Below are 14,373 nucleotides of genomic sequence, written 5' to 3'. Positions count from 1 at the left end.
TAAAAACACATTTACTCAACAACAGGAATGTTGGATGATGATTACAAAAATAACTTGGTCAACATATATTTTGCCCGAACCATGGTTGCTACCATATAACCAAAAACAATTATACATGAGGAAGTCTAAACCCAGTTTATTCATCCTAGACACGTGTTGCAATTCAGTTCTTTCTGTTTTCTTGTCTTTGACAGTGCATTACCCTCTAATGTAGGTATGTCTGCTCTCATCTATGTTCACCCTGTTAAATGTCCTTGTCTTTATCTTCACTCTCAGAAGATTACTGCTGGTCCCCTATTTCCTCTGCTGACAGTCCACACCCTGTTTGTCAACTGCACTTGAGAAAGGCATAGTGCCCCATTTCTGATCTTTACTACAATGCCCCACTGGAGCTTCCAACTCATCTTGAAGTGGTTGAGTTATGATTGTTCAACTATGGCCCTGGTGGAAGCATGGGCAGTGTTATATCTTCATTTTGCCATTGCCTCAGGGAGGCACTAGCATCTTGATTACATTCATAGACCCTTATTTCAAGGAGATTGGAGTGTAAGAGTAGGGAAGACTTACTGGTGAGATCACATAGAGTCATACAACACAGAAACAGACCCTCCGGTCCAACAAAGCCTTGCCGAATATTATCCCAAACTAAACTAGTTCCACCTGCCCGCTCCTGGCCCATAGCCCTCCAAGCCTTTCCCACTCATGTACTTATCCAAATGTCTTTTAAACCTTATAATTGTACCCACATCCTCCCTTTTCTCAGGAAGTTCATTCCACATGCAAACCACCCTATGCACAAAGAAAGTTCCTCATCTTTTTAAAATCTCTTTCCTCTCTGTTTAAAAATGTGCCCCCTAGTCTTGAAATGCCCACCCTTGGGAAAAGACAACTAGCATTAACTCTATCCATACCCATCATTCTTTTATAAACTTCTATCAGTCTCGAGTAATGTGGGCAGTTTTGGTCCCTTTGTTTGGGGAAGTTTCATTGGAGGCAGTTGAGAGAATACTAGGCTAATCCCCAGTGAGCAGGGATTGTCTAAATAGCAAATGCTAAATAGGTTGGGACTCTACTCACTGGAACTTAGAAGAATGATCTAACTGAAAAATATGGGATTATTAAGGGATTTTACAGGGAAAATGCTGAGAGGCGGTTTCTCGTCATGGGGGAGTCTAGGACCAGAAAGCATGGTCTCAGAATCAAGGGGTGCCAGTTTAAGACTGAAATGAGGAAGAATTTCTTCTCTGAGTCTTTGGAAGTCCTTGTCACAGTGCCCCCTGTGGGGGCAGAGTCCTTGGTATATTTAAGGCTGAGATGGATAGATTCTTGATCAGTCTGGGAATCAAGGCTTCCAACGAAAGCATAGGAAGGTGAAAGTGAGGAATGTTGGATCAGTCACGATCCTATTGAATGGTGGAGCAGGATCAAGAGCTTAAGGACCTACTCCTGTTCCTGTTTCTTATGGCATTATTGTCATGTGGTCATCCTGAGCACTAACCTACTGTTCTGGAAATCATGGTGTTGAATACTACCACAATTGATGGTGAAATATGAATTCAATAAAATCTGGATTTAAACACTAGCCTATGATGACCATATAACCATTGTTGATTCTCAGATTACAGGTTTATTAGTGAAACTCCAGAACCATGGCAATTACGTTGGCTCTTAACTGACATCTGAAATAGTCAAGTAAGACACTCATGTCAAAGGTAATAATAGATGGAAAACAAATGGCAGCCTTACCAAAAAAGCCACATCTCAGGAAAGAATAACAAGAAAAGAAAAACATGTTATGAACCAAATTTAGAGAATTTTTCATTTAATTCCCTGCAGTTCTTCTTCTGTGGCCCAAGGTCTTTGGAAGGAGGCAGGATCTCGGGACTTGTCTTCTACATCAACATCATGGCAGCTCCAAGACAGTCTGAAACAATCCTCCAAACTCTGGCATCGATGGTTAAACATCGATAAGTTAAACATTGTGGAAGTGACAAAACCTTTCCAATCTGCAGGTTTGTGATAGGGCAGTCTGAAAGCAATATGGGTACAGGCTATGGCACCCTACAGCTGGGGGAAGGAAGTGATGGCAGAGAATCCCACTGCCCAGGTTGCTTGGCTCTCCTTGTTATGGGTGAATGATGTAAAACAAGTGTAATCTGGAGAAAGAGGCATCAGTGACAGCTTGGATGCATTTGCAGGTCACCTCAACTAGGAGATGCTACAAAAGACCCGATGTAAAATGTGTGTGTGTGTGTGTAAAGTGTATGGGAACTGATTTGATTCCACGGAGTCTGGCTCAGCTACTGCTGGCATGTACTGGACTGCGGCCTACCTCTTGCCCATTGAGCATCTCAGCAGGAATTCATCTTTTTCTGCTGGTGGTAATGGCATCAAGGCTACGACATCTGCCATGTCCATCTTGCCCTCAGAGGTTTCTTGGACACTGGGAGGACAGGGAGAACCCACAGTTTCTGGCAGCCTGTTGGATGTTCCAAGTGGCTGGGTATGTTTTCTTCCTGCCCCACTTTTGATGTTATAGCTATTAGTTGACACAAATACTGAATCAGGATCACCTCTCTGCCTTGAGAAGTGTACATCATTCGACCATGCCTCTTACGCATGCACGGTAATTCCAATTGTTCGTCTCCTGGACTAACCTGCCTCTTTCGTATAGAAATGTCTTCCGGCCAGCATTGGTGTTCATGACACTTTTTCACACACTGCGCTAGGTGGAAGAACATCAGATTTAATCTGGAGTGGAGTCTTCTCTGCATTACCAGTGCTTCTGTTCATGTATTTGTGTGAGTGCTGGTTCTATAATCAATCACAAATTGGGACACTTGGGTATTGACTAAAGTTGCAGGCTGTATCTTTAAACTTTGTTTCAATGTTTGGACTGCTCTTTCCCCCAGACTATCAGACAACAGATGCAGCTGTCCTTACATGCTGAATATCATTCCACTTTAGGAAAGACAAAAGGCTCCCTCGTGCTAAATGATGGCCTGCTACTTGTGCCCAGCATGTCCAGTTTCTGTGTATTGTAAAAGATCCTCACAACTTTTCAATTGTCATCCCCACATTTGACAAATGCACGACATGCACATCCAACCACATTGTGTGTACACAATGATTAAATGGATAACCACAATGAAAGCACTGGCACAGTTGACGTGTAACTGAGTCCAGGTGTTACCTGACCAGTTCTATGATTGTGCCACCAGCAGCTGGCAATCTTTGTCTTTGTTGGTACTCTAGCCATTGACCCACAAACATGGCTGCATCGGCATCTGATCCCGGCCACCAGACAAAACATCTTGTCAACACCTTCATTTTGGAAATCACAGGATGACCCTGGTGGAGTTCAGCCAGTATCTTGGGAAAAACACACTTGCTCCCCGTATTACTATGCCATCCTCAATGGACATCTAGTCTTGCCAAGTCCAGAAAGGATTCAATTCTGGTTGTAATGCCCCTTTCATTTCCAACACCACCAGCTGTTTGTGATTCACCAGGAAGGGATCTTTTTGTACCCACAGTCTGATATGGTCAGAGATGATGGGAAACATGCCCGCAATGTTTAAAAACAGAACAGACTTTTTCACTGCTGGCACCCACCATGGTGTATCTACCAGAGGGAGTAGGCTTCACACAACTGCATTGAACACCTAATTGCCCACACAGTTTTCTGAGGGTTTATGCACTCAGCATGACAGCCCACTGAATTTGACCTGAAGCTTGAGGTGTGATGGCCCTGACATCATCAGGTCTCCCTGGCAGCGTATTGTGGTCCATTGATATTTCAAATTGATGTCCTAAAAGGTATTGGTGGAACTTTCGCACACAAAGGATTACCACCAAACCTTCCTTTTCTATCTGGATATGTCTTCATTTGACATTAGTCAAAGTTTGAGAAACATATACCATGTCTGCCAAGCCATCAATGAGCCAGCAGTTACCTCAAACTGTATTGGGAGGCATCACATGTCAGCACTACAGCTCACTGGGAACTATTGTGTGCCAACACCATCTACAATACCTGCTTTTTCACTTCCCTAAAGATTACTTCTGGGCGATGAGATCATTTGCAATGCTGATCATTTCTGAATAGCAAATCCAAGCTGCCAAGATGGAGGCCAGGACATTACAGAAGCATCCATAATATTTCACCAAACCAAGGTAAGATCGAAGCCATGCTGGGTGCCAGGGCACCCTTGATTGACCTCACTTAATTTTCCAATGTGTTTAACCTGGTCTTGATGATGCTATAGCTCAAGGAGGTCACTTGGAATGCCTTGGAATACACATTTTTCCTTCTAAGACCCTGGAGAACCATTTAATTGCTGTGAACAATCTCTCAAAATCCTCTTCCCGGTTATTTGTACATCATTCATCCTGGGGTACACTTTGTGAAATGTTCTCCATTGTTCACTGGACAATTTCACAGGCTGATGATATCCCAACACAAAAAGCAGTATCGGATATTGGTAATTGTAGCATATTTATGGGAATCTTCATCAAATCACAATGGCAGGTTTGCACGGCTCATATCCAGCTTCATGAAGGACAAAGCCTATAAAGTTTTGCAGTTAAGTCCTCAATGTGGTGGATCGGTTATTTATCTGGCTTCAAAATACAGATCACTGTTTCATCAAAATCTCCACAAAGGCAAACTGACCCACAATGGCGACGACCATTACAGTGGATGCAGTAAATATAGTGGTTTTAATATTGCTTCACTTTCCAGCCTCATGAATGCTGCCTCTACATTTGCACGCACATCAAGTGGTACTGGTCATGTGGACTCGACAGGCCAAATGGCCGGCTTCCGCATTTTAGAGGTTCTACCAAACCTTAGGTTTCTCTTTGGCAATTCTCCAGAGGCCTTACCATTAGCTGTGAAAGTCTTGCTTTGTCCATCTAAGCAAAATGGAACATGTCACATTTATCAAAACTAAACTCCATCTGCCACCCCTCAGCCATTGGCCCACTTGATCAGGATACATTTGGAATCTTTGATCACCTACTTCACTGTCCATTATACGGCAAGCTTGGTGACATCTGCAAAATCACTAAGCATAGAGTTGCAGAGATGTATAATATGCAAACAGACTCTTCAGTCTAACTCAATATGCCAACCACATATTCTAAATTTATCCAGTCCCATTCGCCAGCTTGGCTCATATCCATCAAAACTCTTGCTATTCGTATTTCCATCCGGATGCCTTTTAAATATTGGAGTTGTCCAGCCTCCACCACATTCTTTGGCAGCTCGTTTCATACATGCAACTTATGTTTCCTATATTCTCAATACTAATCCATTTACATGAATGACAAATGGCAATGGACCCAGCACCAATTCTTTTATTCATCACAGGTCTCCAGTTTGATCAACAATCCTCCACTCTTCTAAAACCAAAGATGTAAAAGGAAAGAAACCAAGAACACCTTACATTTCCTGCATCAGATAATCCCAAGACAGGCACAGCACCGGGTGAAACACTCTGCTCTTTCAAGACTAGGTGGGGCCCAGTGTTGGAGTGGGATTGACAAAGTTAAAAATCACTCATCATGTTCATTTAGAAGAACTACCAGCAGTGTTCCAAAATATAGAATTTCCAAACAAACATTTGGATGAACCTGGTGATTTTTTTAAACTCTGCTATTTCAAAACAAGAATTAAAGCAACTATCAGTGTATCAACCAAAAATGACGACACTATGACTCTGGGGAACGGCAAAATAAAAATATATACACAAAAATTGGCTCACCCTTCTCTCCACACTTCAAGCTCACTGCCTTTAGTCCTGATGAAGGGCTTTTGCCCGAAACGTCAATTTCGCTGCTGTGCTCTTCCAGCACCACTAATCCAGAATCACCCTTGACAATGTCTGCAATAACCAGTTTTAGGTAGTGGCCAAAGGGGGCCAAAATAAAAATAAACTCAAGCAAATATAAGAAAACAAACATTAAATGAACAGCTCTGATGAGGAGTCAGTTAGACTCAAAGTCTTAGCTTGCTCTCTCTCTCTCATGGATGCTGTCTGACCTGTTGTGACCTCCAGCATTTGTTCTTTTCAACTTAATAAATGAATCCTCTCTGCGCTGTCATGATTGAACACTCCATGGAAAGGAACAATGATGCATAAAACGAGAGGAAGTACAGTTGTACATAACTTACAGCTTACACTGATCCCCATCAAGAGCTTCTGGGACAGCGACAATGCAGGACTACAATTAAAGTCCTATTGGGGCAAAAGTTGTCAGCTTGTAGGCATTGAGATCCTGCAGCAACACAGATTCAGAACAGTGTTCAGGTGATGACTTGGCCCTGCTCGATACTGGTTCAGAGGGGGAAATGGGCAGGTGTTGACCCTGTTTGCCATTATAATGATTTACACTTTGTTGTGGATCAGGCCAAAGACCACGACTAACTTCATGTTGCAACTAAATTAGAGAAGAACACTTCACAAATGCTTCTCAATTGATTGTGTCAAAGGCCTTTGTAAGGTCCATGAGGGTCCAAGACATCAGTGAAAACCATGTCCATTGTAACTTTCTGGGGCTAAAGCCACACTGAGACTCTGGAAGGAGTTCCTCAACCGTAGGGAGGAGCCATTTGAAAAGGACCTTGGCGATGAGTTTTCCAATGGTCGACATCAGGGATTTGACCTTGCAGTTACCACAGTTTGACATGTTCCCTTTGTTGACAATGCTAACTTTGGCATGTGGGAGCCCTCCCGGGATGCTCTCCACCTTTTAGATAGGGCACACAAGGACATTCAGCTACACTGGGAGCTCAGTGCCTCCACACTTCAATGCTTCAGGGGGAATACCATTTGCACCTGCAGCCTTGTTCTTGAGCTGGAGGTCTGCCTTTTCACCAAGGCTAGGCGATAACTGAATTCCCTGAGTGTAATATGCTGCTGGATGCAATTCAAGAACTTCCACATGCTCAGCACTGACCTGGCTTTCAATAGAGATGGCTCATCGAGTGAGCAGGACCCCTGACATATCTGCCAATCAGGACTCCCTAATTGGACAAGGTGACCAGCCATAACCATTTTCCCACTAGGTCAACTTCCTCAGATTCTGGCTTGGTTACTGACACCATGTGCTGGACTGTCAACCAGCAGAAATTTATCTTCTTCTGCAGTTGGTAATGGCATCAAGGCTGTCACACCTGCCTTGAGGTTTCTTCTACACTGGGAGAATGAGGAGAACCCACAGGTGTGGACATCCTTGCCATCTGAGGAGCTAGTTATGCCGTGCTCTTGGTCACTTGCGGGTTACAGCTATCATGTGATCCTCACAATTGTTCAGGAACACTTCTCCGACGTCATGTCCTTTACTTCGACCATGCCTGTTCCCCATGCATGCCATTCCAATGGTTTAAACAGCACATTTTGTCCAATGTAGTAAAGTGCCTCAAGAGCAAAATGGAGTTTTGTGGTCAGCATTGAAGTTCCTGATGCCATTTAACATTCACATTCATATTCACATTCCAATCCATGACAGAAATGAAAACTGGCATTACACCCAGTACCAGTCCCTGCATTTGTCACAGGCCTCCACTCTTTTAAAACCAAAGATGTAAATGGAAAAATAAAACCAAGATGTCCTGATACTGCCTGCATCAGACATTCCTGAATCAGACACATCACCAGGAAAAATGGTGCACTCATTCAAAACTGAAATTAAACTGCTTTCACTTTGCTTACTTCTTTCTAGCTTTCCCCAGAGCAATTGTGTCTTTTTTGTTTAACAGGCTAAAACTGGCTTTCCCTGCCCCACCGACCACTTGTGAGCAGGAGCTACTGGGGGCCAAAATAAATATATACTCAAGCAAATTAGACAACACATGAACAGCTCTGATGAGGACTCATTTGGTCTTGAAATACTAGCTGCCCTCTCTCGTGGATACTCTCTGACCTGTTGTGATCTCCAGCATTTGTTCCTTTCAACCAAATAAAAAACTAAACAACTAAATGCTATTTTCAATAAAATAAATCTCTGCTCTGTTGCAATTGAAAACTCCTGGGATATGAACAATAATGGTTTAAATTCAGAGAAAGCATACCTGTACATTTCAACTAAAAATAACATATCACTCACAACGATCCCTACGAAAAACATCTGGGACAGCAATGGTTCAGGACTACAATTAAAGCCCCCTTGGATCAAAAGTGGGCAGCTTGCCGGCAATGAAGTCTGACAGTGAGGTAGATTCGGAAGTGTTGCAGTGATGACATAGCCCTGTTCGACACCGTTTGAGAGGGTGAATGGGTAGGTGTTGAGGCTGTTTGTCATTTTGATGAATTACATATCATTGTGGAGCAGGCTGATCATGGTACAAGTAAAGCAAAGAAGAACGCTCTAGAAATACTTCCCGATTGATGATGTTAAAGGCCTTTTTAAAGTTCCCAGAGGGCCATATACAGCAGTGAAAATCATGTTCAATGGATCACTCTCTGGCTGAAAGCCACACTGAGATCCTGAAAGGACTTCCTCAGTCACGGGGAGGAGAAAGTTGAAAAGGACTTTGGTAATACATTTCCAATGATTGACATCAGGGATATTCCTCTGTAGTTACCACAGTCTGACATGTTCATCTTTTCATAGAATACTTACAACTTCGGCATCTTGGAGCTCTTCTGGGAAGCTCTCCTCCTTCCAGATAAGGCAGTCAAGGGCATGCAGCTACATTGGGATCTCAGTACCTCTACACTTCAATGCCTCAGTAGGAATGCCATTTGAACCTGCAGCCTGTTTCTTAAGTTGGAGGACGGACTTATCTATTTCATCCAAGATTAGGTATTGCTGATCTCCTTGAGTATAATTTGCTGTGGGATGCAATTCAAAGAATTTCCATGTGCACAGTACATGATTCTGACCTAGCTTTCATAAAGATGGCTCCTCAAGAGAGCAGAACCCCTGACACACCTGCCAGACAGGACTCCCTGACTGGATCAGGTTACCAGGCACATCTTGAGAAATTATATTCAATGAGATTCACTGGAGTGGACAGGAACTTGATACCATATGTGGAAGCTTTGCATGTCAGCACCACAGCTCACTGGGGATTATTCTGTGCTGAAACATTAAATGACGAGAGCTGCTTGTTCAATTCCCAAAAGGCTACTTCTGGGCAATGTGACTATTTGCAAAGCTGACCCATTCAGTTTCAGACAAACTCTGGGAAGCACATACTATCAGGCAGTCCTCTCTGTCAGTGAGCAGCAGTAACCGGATACCATATGGTGAGGCTTCGCACGGCAGCGGCACATCTCACTGGAGATCATTCTGTGCCAAGACATTAAATGATGATAGCTGCTTTTTCAATTCTTGTAAGGGTTCTTCTTGGTGACGTGAGTATTTGCAAAGTTGGCCCTTTCTGAATACCAAATCTCAGCTGCCAAAATGGAGGCCAGGTAATTACACAATTTTCTGTCATATTTCACCAACCCAAGGAAAGACTAGAAGCTCCGATGCAGACGTGGGAGCTGATGAACCCTTGGTTGCCCTTGCTTATCTTTCAATGTGTGCTACCCACTTGTCCATGTTGTAGCTTAATTATGTCACTTGGGGTGCCTTGGAATACATTTGTTTTCCTCCTAAAGTCTTGAATAAACATTAAATGATCTTTATTGAACTTCCCAGTGATTAGCAAATATTCAGATAAATAGGGACCATGGGTAGATCTTGTAAACTGTTCTCCACCATTCACTGGAACAATTCACTGGAATGATATCCCAAAACAAAGGCATTCAAGAACAGTGGTTACACCCTTTATGGGTATCAACTGTAGCATATTTATGGGAATCCTCACTGAAGGACAATGCCATGTTCGTATGGCTCATATTCAGCTACTAAAGGACAGGGCATCTGTCGTTTTCCAGACAAGTCCTCAATGTGTTGGATTGGTTATATTCCTGGCTTCAAAAATTCACTCATTGATTCTTTAAAACCTCCACATCAGCAAATTGACACATAATGGGATCAAATTGTCCTGCACATAGGGTACACTGCAGTGGTTTGATCATCGCTTAGCTTTCCAAGCTCTTGATTTGTGGCTCTACTTTTGCACGTTAGGGAAATGGGACTGATAGTGTGCGCCTGTCGTGCCAAATGGCCCACTTCTGCACTGTAGAGGTTCTGTCAACTCCTAGGACTCTCTGTTCGACAACACTCCACAGGCCGTTCCAAAAGTAGTCTTGGCTTCTTCTTCTTACCAAAATGCAAGATTTTGTATGTATCAAAATTATACTCTACCTGCCACTTCTCACAAACCGTGCACCCTATATTCTCATGCAAATCCTTCAGATATATGACAAACGGCATTGGACACATCACCGATTCCTGTATTTATCACAAGCCTCCAGTCTGAAAAACAACACCCATTATGTGCAACAGATTCTGTCCAAATACACATCGTACCAGCACATACACTCTCCTCTTCCAAAACAGAAACAAAAGCTGCTTTCACTTTGTAAAACAAAAAAAAAAGACACTGCTCCTCTAGGGAAAGACAGAAGGAAATAAACAACCAAAAATTGGCTCTCGCTGTGCCAACCAACCACTCGTGGGCATGGGCCATACAGCACCAAAATAAAAATAAAGTCAAGGTCATCAAATAAAACAAACAACAAAAGAACAACTCGGATGCGGGGTCTCCTCGTCACAAAATCTTAGTTTGCTCTCTCTCATGGATTATGTCTGACCCACTGTGATCTCCAGCATTTATTCATTTCAATGATATATTTTTTTTTAAATCGGCTCTGCTTTGTTGACATTGAACACTCCTGAGAAAGGAATCTGGGAATGGTTAAAAATCCAGAAGAAGGATTCCTGTTCATTTCAACCTGAAATAACTTACCGCTCACACTGATCCCCATCAAGGGTTTCTGGGATAGTGACATTGCAGGACTTCAATACAAACCCCCTTGGCCTAAAATTGGGCAGCTTATCTGTGGTGAGGTCCTGCAGTGAGGTAGATTCAGAGCGATTTTGTTGTAATGACATAGCCCCGCTTGACACAGGTTCAGAGGCAGAATGGGTCAGTATTCAAGCTGTTTGTCATTAAGATGACCTACACATCGTTTCAGACCTGGTGAGGGATGGCGATGCACCTCTTGCATCTCAGAAAATGGTTACCTTTCTACAATCAAAGAGAAAGTGGGACAGTTTGGTATCCAATGAAGTTTTCAGCTGTTCACTTAACTTTGCCCTCAATATTTGGACTGTTCTTTCCGCCATACAATAGGACAACACATGCATGGGTCACTACATGCCGAATGTCATTCGATTTTAGGTAATACTCAAAACTACCTGCTGGCAAATGAATGCACTTTATCTGTGATCAACATCATTACGTGTACAGATCCCACAAAACGGACTGGCACATTCGATGCGTAACTGAGCTAAGGTTAGACCGAGCAGAGCCATGAATATAGTGCACTGCTGGTGACAATTTCTGTCCTTCTTGGCATTGTGGATACTGCCCAAACAACATGGCTGCATCGGCATCCAATTCTGGCCACGAAACATAATGTATTGCCAACGTCTTCATTTTAGAAATGATAGGATGAGCCTAGTAGCATTTAACTGTTACCTGATCATGACCTTTGCTTGTGACAAACACGTTTGCTCCCCATATTAGTCTGCCACCATCAATGGTCATCTGCCCTTGCCAGCTCCAGAAAGAATTCCATCCTGCTTGTGATGACCCTTTCGTTTTGAACACCACCAGCGGTTTTTGCTAAGCAAGGACGGGAAATTCTTATATCTACAGTGTGATATTGTCAGAAATAACTAGAAGGGAAGCAGAAAATTTAAAACCAAAATGGACTCTTCCTTTGGTGGAACGCACCATGGTGACTTCAGGCAGTAACCAGGTGACTGCAGGTATGGTGTTCCAATTTATAAATCCATGCACTCAGAAGAAGAGCTCACTTCTGAATTTAACCTGAATCTGCAAGTGGGATAGCCCTGCCTTCTTCAGGAAGCTCTAGCAGGGTTTTGTGGTCCATTTCTACATCAAAAACATATTGGTTGAACTTTGTCACACAAAGGTTACTGACAAACATTCCATCTCCATCTGGACGCATTTTCATTCGGCGTCAGCCAAACTCTGGGATGCACATAATATGAGGTGATTCTCTCTGTCGGTTAGCCAGCAGTAACAGGATACCAAATGATGAGGCTTCCCATGTCAGTGCCACATCTCACTGGAGATCACTCTGTGTCAAAACATTAAACACGGATAGATGCTTTTTCAATTCTCATAAGAGTTCTTCTTGGCGATATGATTACTTGCAATGCTGGCCCTTTCTGAATATCACATCCTAGCTGCCAAATGGAGGCCAGGTGATGACAGAATTTTCCATAATAATTCAACAACCCAAGGAAAGACGGAAGCTCCGATGCAGACATGGGAGCCAAGGGAACCTTGGTTGCGCTTGCTTTATCTTTCAATGTGTGGAAGCCACTCTTGTCCACTCTGTAGCCCAGGAAGGTCACTTGGGCTGCCTTGGAACATATTTGTTTTCCTTCCTAAGGTCTTGTTCAAACATTAAATAATATTTATTGATCTTACCAGTGATTAGCAAATCTTCAGATAGATAGGTACCATGGGTAGATCTTGTAAACTGTTCTCTGCCACTCACTAGAACGATTTACCGGCTGATGATATCCCAAAGAAAGGCTGTCAAGTACACTAGTTACACCCTTTATGGGTACTGATTGCAGCATATTTATGGGAATCCTCATTGAAGCACAATACCAAGTTCATATTGTCCATATCCAGCTTCATAAAGGACAGGGCACCTGCAGTTTTGCAGACATGGCCTCAATGTGATGGATGAGTGACATACCTGGCTTCAAAAGCTAGCTCATCAATTCTTTAAAATGTCCACATCGGCAAAGTGACTCATAATGGATTAGAATTGAGCTGCAAGTAGGGAACATTGTAGTGGTTTGGTCATTGCTTAGCTTTCCAGGCTCTTGATTAGTGCCTCTACTTTTGCACGTAAGGGAAATGGGACTGATACTGTTGGGCCTGTTGCTTCAAATGGCACTGTAGAGGTTCTGTCAACTCCTAGGCCTCACTATTTGACAACACTCCACAGGCCCTACCAAAAGTGGACCAAAAAGCAACGTTTGGCATGTATCAAGATTATACTCGACTGGCCACTCCTCACAAACCATGCACCGTATATTCTCATCCAAATTATTTACAGAAATGACAAATGGCATGGACATACCACCAATTCCTATATTTGTCACAATCCTCCCGTCTGAAAAACAACACCCAACAGACACTCCCCGAATAGGCATAGTACCAGGACATACACTCTGCTCTTCCAAAACAGAAACAAATGCCGTTTTCAATTTGTAAAGCAAAAAAGACTGTTTTTGTTTCTCTATTCTGTTCTTCCAGGGAAAGACAGAAGGAAATAAACAATCAAACATTGGCACTCCTGGACTCAGTGCCCACCAACCACTCATGGACTTGTTCCACACAGCGCCAAAATAAAAATAAACTCAAGGCAGTCAAAGAAAACAAACAACAAATGAACAGCTCAGATGCGGCGTCATCTCACGCAAAACCTTAGCTTGCTCTCTCTGACCCGCTGTGATCTCCACCATTTAACTAGGTGAATAAATCCTCTCTGCTCTGTCATGATTGAACACTTCTGGAAAGGAACAACAATGGTTTGAAATCCAGAGAAAAGACAAATGCTCATTTCAACTGAAATAAATTACCACTCACACTGACCCCCATCAAGAGTTTCTGGGACAGCGACATGCAGGACTTCAATACAAGCCCCCTTGGCCTAACAGTGGGCGCCTTATCAGTGGTGAGGTCCTGTGGCAAGATAGATTCAGAGAAGTATTGTGGTGATGACACAGCCATGCTCGACGCCAGGTAAAAGAGGGAATGGACGGGTGTTGAGGCCGTTTGTATTACGATGATTTGCATCTTGCTGTGGATCAGGTGACGGACGGTTGACAAAGTTCATGCTGCATCAAAAGCAGAGAAGAATGCTGCCCAAGTGCTTTAGATTGATGGTACCAAAGGCCTTGTAAGACACAAGTAGGCCATTTACAATCGTGAAAAACATGCATAATATGCATCTCTGCGGCTGAAGGTCACACTCAAACTCTGGACATAGTTCATCAGCCATAAGGAGGAGACAGTTGAAAAGGACCTTGGTGATGAATTGTCCAGGGGTCAACATCAGGGACACTCTTCTGTAGTACCACAGTTTGACACGTTCCATTGTTTGAAAATTTTCCTGACTTTGGTATGATGGCAGCTCATCTGGATGCTCTCCTCCTTCCAGAGAAGGCAGACAAGGATATTCAGCTGCACTG

At 43.1% G+C, this 14,373-nt stretch overlaps 1 pseudogene; it reads right to left on the bottom strand.

Moving 5' to 3' along the window:
• The window catches only part of LOC132806775 (beta-1,3-galactosyl-O-glycosyl-glycoprotein beta-1,6-N-acetylglucosaminyltransferase-like), a 36,080-nt pseudogene extending 33,662 nt beyond the window's left edge, over nucleotides 1-2,418 (bottom strand).
• Nucleotides 2,419-14,373: the final 11,955 nt, after the last annotated feature.

Source organism: Hemiscyllium ocellatum (genome assembly GCF_020745735.1).
Source record: "Hemiscyllium ocellatum isolate sHemOce1 chromosome 15 unlocalized genomic scaffold, sHemOce1.pat.X.cur. SUPER_15_unloc_25, whole genome shotgun sequence".
NCBI lineage: Eukaryota > Metazoa > Chordata > Chondrichthyes > Orectolobiformes > Hemiscylliidae > Hemiscyllium > Hemiscyllium ocellatum.
Note: the sequence above shows the minus strand (reverse complement) of the source record. Positions and strands in the feature narration are given on the sequence as shown.